Source organism: Alexandromys fortis, unplaced genomic scaffold (genome assembly GCF_014885135.2).
Source record: "Alexandromys fortis isolate MF-2015 unplaced genomic scaffold, M_Fortis_MF-2015_v1.1 scaffold_16, whole genome shotgun sequence".
Lineage (NCBI taxonomy): Eukaryota > Metazoa > Chordata > Mammalia > Rodentia > Cricetidae > Alexandromys > Alexandromys fortis.
This window is the reverse complement of record NW_026067893.1, coordinates 14,041,720-14,048,538: the sequence shown is the minus strand read 5'-3', so window position 1 is coordinate 14,048,538 and position 6,819 is coordinate 14,041,720.

Genomic DNA, 6,819 nt, shown 5'->3' with positions numbered 1-6,819 from the left:
TTTTTGAGACAGGGTTTCTCTGTAGCTTTGGAGCCTGTCCTGGAACTAGCTCTTGTAGACCAGGCTGGTCTCGAACTCACAGAGATCCACCTGCCTCTGCCTCCCGAGTGCTGGGATTAAAGGCGTGCGCCACCACCGCCCGGCTCTTGTTTTTGTTTTTTGAGACGGGGTTTCTCTGTGGTTTTGGAGCCTGTCATGGAACTAGCTCTGTAGACTAGGCTGGTCTCGAACTCACAAGAGATAAGGGTGTGATTCTTAACCACTCAGCTAGAACACAGTCTCCACACAGCCCATGCTTACCCTGCCCCCTGCCCTATCACCTACAAGAGGTAGCAGTGGAGGCTGCAGAAACAGCTCCGCAGCTAAGAGCACTGACGCTCTTCCAGATAATTGGAGTTGATTCCCAGCACCTACTTGGTGGCTCACTGTGATATAGAACTCCAGTTTGGGGAGGTGTCTAATTTCCTCTTCTAGCCTCCCTGGGCACTGCATACAGTGGTGCCCCCATATATGTGTATGACATACATGTGCGGCAGACACCCATACACATAAAAAAAGAATGTAAAATTAAAAAGGTACCAGTATTTAGGAAGCCTAGGATACATATATGTGGGATGAATGAGATGGGTCCTTGCCCTCACAGATTCTATTTTAGCTACAGAAACAGACATTTGTTCAGTACAGGGATTGCAGAGATGTCTCAAGAGGATCTGAGTTCATTTCCCAGCACCCACACCAGGCAGCTCACAACCCAGTACCTGCACACACATACAACCAGTGGTGGAGGTGGTGCACACTTTTAATCCCAGCACTTGGAAGGCAGAGGCAGGGGGATCTCTGAGTTCGAAGCCAGCCTGAACTGCAGAACAAGTTCCAGGACAGTTAGGGCTACACGGAGATGCCCTGTCTCAAAAAAAATAAAAATAAAAAATAAAATAGCATTAGATAAAATAATCTACAAAACAGGAACTCAGGTGGGTTTTGGTACGTGTATAAAGGTGGAAACTGGTGGTGTGTAAGCAGGGAATACTTCACACGGTGAATACTATTTACTAGCTGTCTAGGTGGACACTGGTGGCTGGAACCAGGGAAGCTTAGCACTAGGGGGGTGGTGGCACTGTGCAGTCCCAACACCCAGAAAGATTAGGAATTCCCTTCCTTCTCTGCTTGTCTAGACCCTTTGTAAGCACCAAAGCTTACATCGGATCCTCTTCTGTGGCTCTAAGGACTGCCTTTAAGCAGAGGCTCCTGAGTATGTATAAGCAGAACTTCGCTCTTGCGCTCCAACACCTTTTTGGCAACAGCCACACTTTCATGAAGACCTAGAATGATCTCTGTGAGTTCGAGACCAGCCTGGTCTACAGAGCTAGTTCCAGGACAGGCTCCAAAGCCACAGAAAAACCCTGTCTCGAAAAACAAAAACAAAACAAAACAAAAAAAAAAAACAACAAAAAAAAAAGACCTAGAATGATCAAATTTATCATGTCGAAAAGTGGAGATTATGGGGCTGGAGAGATGGCTCAGCAGCTGGAGCACCTGTTGCTCTGCAGAAGGACACTCACATGGTGGCTGATAGCTGGCCTTCAGAGCACCCAGTGCCCTTTTCCGGCCTCCACAGGCACTAGGCATGCACATGGCACACAGCCACATATGTAGATAAAACACCTACACGGACACATACATAAACAAAACAAATCTTTTTAAATTGGAGCTTAGGCTGTGCAGTGGTGGCGCACGTCTTTAATCCCAACACTCAGGTGGCAGAGGCAGGCAGATCTCTGTAAGTTCGAGGCCAGCCTGGTCTACAAGAGCTAGTTTCAGGACAGGCTTCAAAACTACAGAGAAACCCTGTCTCGAAAAAAAAAAAAGAAAGAAAGAAAGAAAGAGAAAAGAAATAACATTGGAATCAAGCTCAGGTCCTCGAGCTTGCATGGCAGGCACTACCAAATGAGCAATCTCCCAGTCCTATCTGTTTCTGTGAGACAGGGTCTCACTCACTACTAGCCCTGGCTGTCCTGGAATGCAGCATGCAGATTGTTGCCCTTAAACTTGTGATCCCACAGCCTCTGCCTCCCGAGTGCCAGGGTTCTAAGCATGTGTCACTACACCAAGCAGCACACAAATCTTAACTTCAAGGCCACCTAGACAAAGGCTCGGGACTGAGTCCAGACTAACGTTGTGCCAAAACTTTTCTAGAGGGCCTTGAGCTAGTCCACTTCCTCAGCCTGGAAACTAAAGCCTGGGCAAGATGGCTTACACCTATAACCCCAGCAATCAGGGAAACATGCAAGAGGTCCTGAGCTCTGGGCACCCTAGGCTACAGAAGACTTTTGGTTAGGTAGAGATGGACCCTTCCTTCATAATCAGCTTTGAATTCCATCTCCTGTTTCCCTGGTAACACTAGAACCAGGGGGCAGGTGAGACGGCTCCGGGCATAAGGTGCCTGGGCTCACTGGTAGAAGGAGAGAAGGGTTCCTGGCAAACTGTCCTCTGACCTTCACATCACTGTTGCGTGTGTCACACGTGCTAAAACCCTTTCCAGGGTGTAAAATTCCATATGAGAAGGCAGAGGCTCAGAACTCTGTTGAGGCCCTTTTAGGGGAAGCCCCTTTCTCCGGGTCAAGAGAAGAGACTCTCTCCAGCCTTGGGCAGAACGTTCCACTCTGCCCTGGCCCAAGCACTAGAACATTATATACTGGTGTCTCCTCCCTTAGAGTTAACCCAACTGGGAGCTGATCATAACTCTTTGATTTATCTCTTCTTCAGACACCAGCCCAGTCCTAAGCACGGTTGCCCTGACACTCTAGGCTTTGTGCCTCTTTCTCTGAAACCTCCCTCCCTCCCTTTCATGTGGCTCCTTGCCAGCCTCCACTGCTGAACCTGCCAGTTTTCTTGGCCCTTAACTCAAATAGACATGACTCAATTTTGATTCTCCATCTTTTCCTTCCCAGTAGCTGCAGAGATTTACACCTTGTCTGTCCTGATTTCTATTTGTTGTTTCAAACTAATAAAATGGTCCCTGAGCTTAAAGGCGAAGAGAAACACAATAAACAAAAGGAGGGGATCTAATTGGGCCTGACAATCACCTGGCCAGGGAAAGTTTCACCTGTAGACGGAATAAGAAAACGGGAGGAATAATTATCCCTTTAAATCAGTGATTCCTTGGCTGTCCTAACGCTGCCCTTTAATACAGTTCCTCCTGTTGTGGTGACCCCCAACCGTAAAACTTTGTTGCTACTTCATAGCTTTGCTGCCGTTATGAATCATAAGTAAATATCTGTGTTTTCTTTTTTTTTTTTTTTTTAAATATTTATTTATTTATTATGTATACAATATCCTGTCTGCAGGCCAGAAGAGGGCACCAGACCTCATTACAGATGGTTGTGAGCCACCATGTGGTTGCTGGGATTTGAACTCAGGACCTTTGGAAGAGCAGGCAATGCTCTTAACCACTGAGCCATCTCTCCAGCCCCCAATATCTGTGTTTTCTGATGACTTTTGTGACCCCTGTGAAAGGAACTGCCAAAGGGGCTGAGACCCACAGGTTGAGAACCACTGCCTTAACGGCCTTAATGAGACACTGTGGCTCAAGTATATACAGTTGTATACATATCTTCCCTGCTAAGCCTGCCAGATTTTCTGAGTTTTATCTTAAAAAGCCTAACTTTGTCATTTCCTCCTTCCCCCTCTCATCTGAATGCCTGCCAAAACTCTAAGCATGGTTGCCTCAACACCCCGGGCTTTCTGCTTTCTTGGAAGATCCCCTCCCTTTCTCTCTACAGTTTGCAGACCGCCACTTCTGACTGCCCTAGTTAGGTCTCTCCATTGCCGTGAAGAGACACCATGACCACAGCAGCTCTGATACAGAAAACAGTTTATTGGTGTGGCGTATAGTTCAGAGGTTCAGTCCACTGTGATCATGAAGGGGAGCTTGGCAGTGTGCAGGCTGACATGGTGCTGGAGCAGAGAGTGCTACATCTTGCAGGCAGCAAGAAACTGACTGGCAGCAAAGTTTGAGAAGAGACCTCAAAGTCAGCTCCCACAGTGACATACTTCCTCCAACAAGCCCACACCTCCTAAAGTGTCACTCTCTTTGGGGCCATTTCCTTTCAAACCATCAAGCTGACCCTAAATCCAGACTTTCTTCCTCTTCTCCTGGCAGCTACCAAAGTTTACAGCTTGCTTTCCCTGCTGGTTTTCTCCCAAATGCTAATAAAATGATCCTTCTCTAAGTTAACAAATGAGACTTAGAACTCCCAGAAGGAAGGTGGCTGGAGAGATGGTTTCAGCGGTGAACTCCAGTTCCAGGGACCTAACACCCTCACACAGACATCTATGCAAGCAAAATACCAATGCACATAAAATAAAGCTAAATTATTTTTAAAAAGGAAAAAGAACTCCCCTGGTAACAATTCCAGAAACCACCACCACCAACAACAACAACAGCAAAAAAGTAAATCTAGGGGTATAGGGATATAGCCAGTACTAGGTACTCGGTTCTTAGGATCTGTAGATGAACTTCACAGATCCAAAGTTTACAAGAGTGGGTTGTGAGTACAGCTCAGTGGTACAGTACTTTACAGTATATACCAGACCCTGGAGTTCAGGCCCGGCAACCTCTCAAAAACAAAACAGTGAGGGGAGGGGTTGGAGGGATGGAAATTTTGCGGATAGTGGGCCACAGTTTTGATCAGATCGTTTTGACCGACCTGACATAGGGAGCAGACAGTTCCCAGATGAGATTCACAGGAAACACAGACAACAAAACAAATCTGTAAGTAGGGTGTTGCTTTCTGTGATGCTGGGGCTCAAACCCAGAGCCTTGGGTGTGCTGAGTGTTCTCTCTACTCTGGCCCTACAAGGCAGTTTTTGCTTCTTTCTTGGAACCAACTTTCCCTTGACCTTGTCAGTGTGTGTAGGAAGGGGGAAGGCCTGACTTCCTCCTTTGGGTGAGTCAGCTGTAATGGGATTCCAGAAACAGAAGGGAGGAACCTACCCTCAGCCACTCCCCAGTCCGGGAGGTAGTGTATAGAAGCACGGAGGAAATCTGTTGTTCTTGGCTCAGGTGGCCGGCAAGAAGTTGCTCTTCTTGATCCTGTGATGACTTCTGTAATGGCAGCACACCAGTTTCCATTCGGTGGAAGAACTATTTTTCCCCTGAGACAGGGTTTCTCTGTGCAGTTCTGGCTGCCCTGGAACTTGCTGGGTAGACCAGGCTGGCCTCAAACTCAGAAATTCGCCTGCCTCTACCTCCCTGGGTTTAAAGTTGTGCACCAACACTGCCCAGCTAACTTCTTTTTTTTTTTTTTAAATAAGTTTTATTTATTTTCTTATTTAGGTACACTGGTGTTTTGCTTGCATGTATGTCTGTGTGAGGGTGTCAGGTCCCTTGGAACAGGAGTTATAGACTGTTCTGAGCTGCCATGTGGCTGCTGGGAATTGAACCTCCGTCCTCTGGAAGAGCAGCCAGTGCTCTTAACCACTAAGCCATCTCTCCTGCCCCTGGAAGAAAAATTTTAATCACACTTATTACATGTACCAGGTGCACACAGCTTGTGAATTCGTGACATGGGTATGTTTGTGGAGATCAGAGGGCAACTGTGGAGCCCAAGGGATTGGACTCCGGTCATCCAACTTGGAGGCAAGCATTTTACCTGCTGAACCAGCTCAAGAAAATCTTGCGAACTATCTTCCAGTGTACATAAGCATCTTTTCCATGCTGCATCATGTCATTATCATACTTTTCAATAAGACATAGTGTGAAATATTTGATTACACTGTGAAGATGTGTCTTTGCAAAGGTGCTTTCTGATTGGTGTAATAGAGCTGAATGGCCAATAGCTAGGCGGGAAGAGCTTAGGAACTTCTGGGGACAGAAAGGACTCTGGGAAGAATAAAGATGGAGACGCCAGGAGATGCAGAGTCAGCAAATGTGCAGGAGGAGAGGTAATAGCCACTAGTCACGTGGCAGAACATAGATTAATATAAATGGGTTAATTTAGGTTATAAGAGGTAGTTAGGAACAAGCCTAAGCTGTAGGCTAAGCTTTCATAATTAATAAATCTCCATGTTATTATTTGGGAGCTGGCGGGACAGAGAAAGACTCATACCTTCGCGCTACTGATCTATATACATAGGCAAACTTGTGTTTACACAAAACAGCTTTCATTCAAACTGAAGGCTCTCTCGAGAAAGCCACACTGAGGCTCCAGAGTGCTTACTCTCCTCCTCCTCTTCTTCATAACTCCATGCTTACTTAAGCCTATGTTAAATTCTCCCTTTAAAAATTGCAGTTACTTGGGATAGATACGTGTGTGCCACAGGCATGGGCTGAGGTCAGGCGACAACTTGTGGGAGCTGGGTCTCTCCTTCCACTATGTGGGTCCCACAGGGGGAACTCAAGTCAGCAGGCTTGACAACAGGCATCTTTACCCACTGATCCACCTCACTGGTCCTAAACTCTCTTTATAATAATCCCCAACTCATTTAAGGCAGGAATGGAGCGGGAGGGGAAGGGAGAGAGCACTTCTCAAAAGACTTCTCAGAGTAACTAAATTTGTAAATCAGAAGTTTTTGATTCAAATGTTAAGAATGTTTGCCAAAGCAGGGTGTGGTAGAACATTCCTGTGAACCCAGCATTTGGAAGGTACAGGTAGAAGGGTCAGGAGTTGAAGATCATCCTTGGTTACAAAGGGAGTTTGGAACCAGCTATGTGAGGTCCTGTCTCAAGGATTTAAAAAAAAAAAAAAAAGGTTTGCCAAAAAAGATAGCTTGCCTATAAAACCTGAGGCTGAGATGATCATGGATAAGGATGGTGGC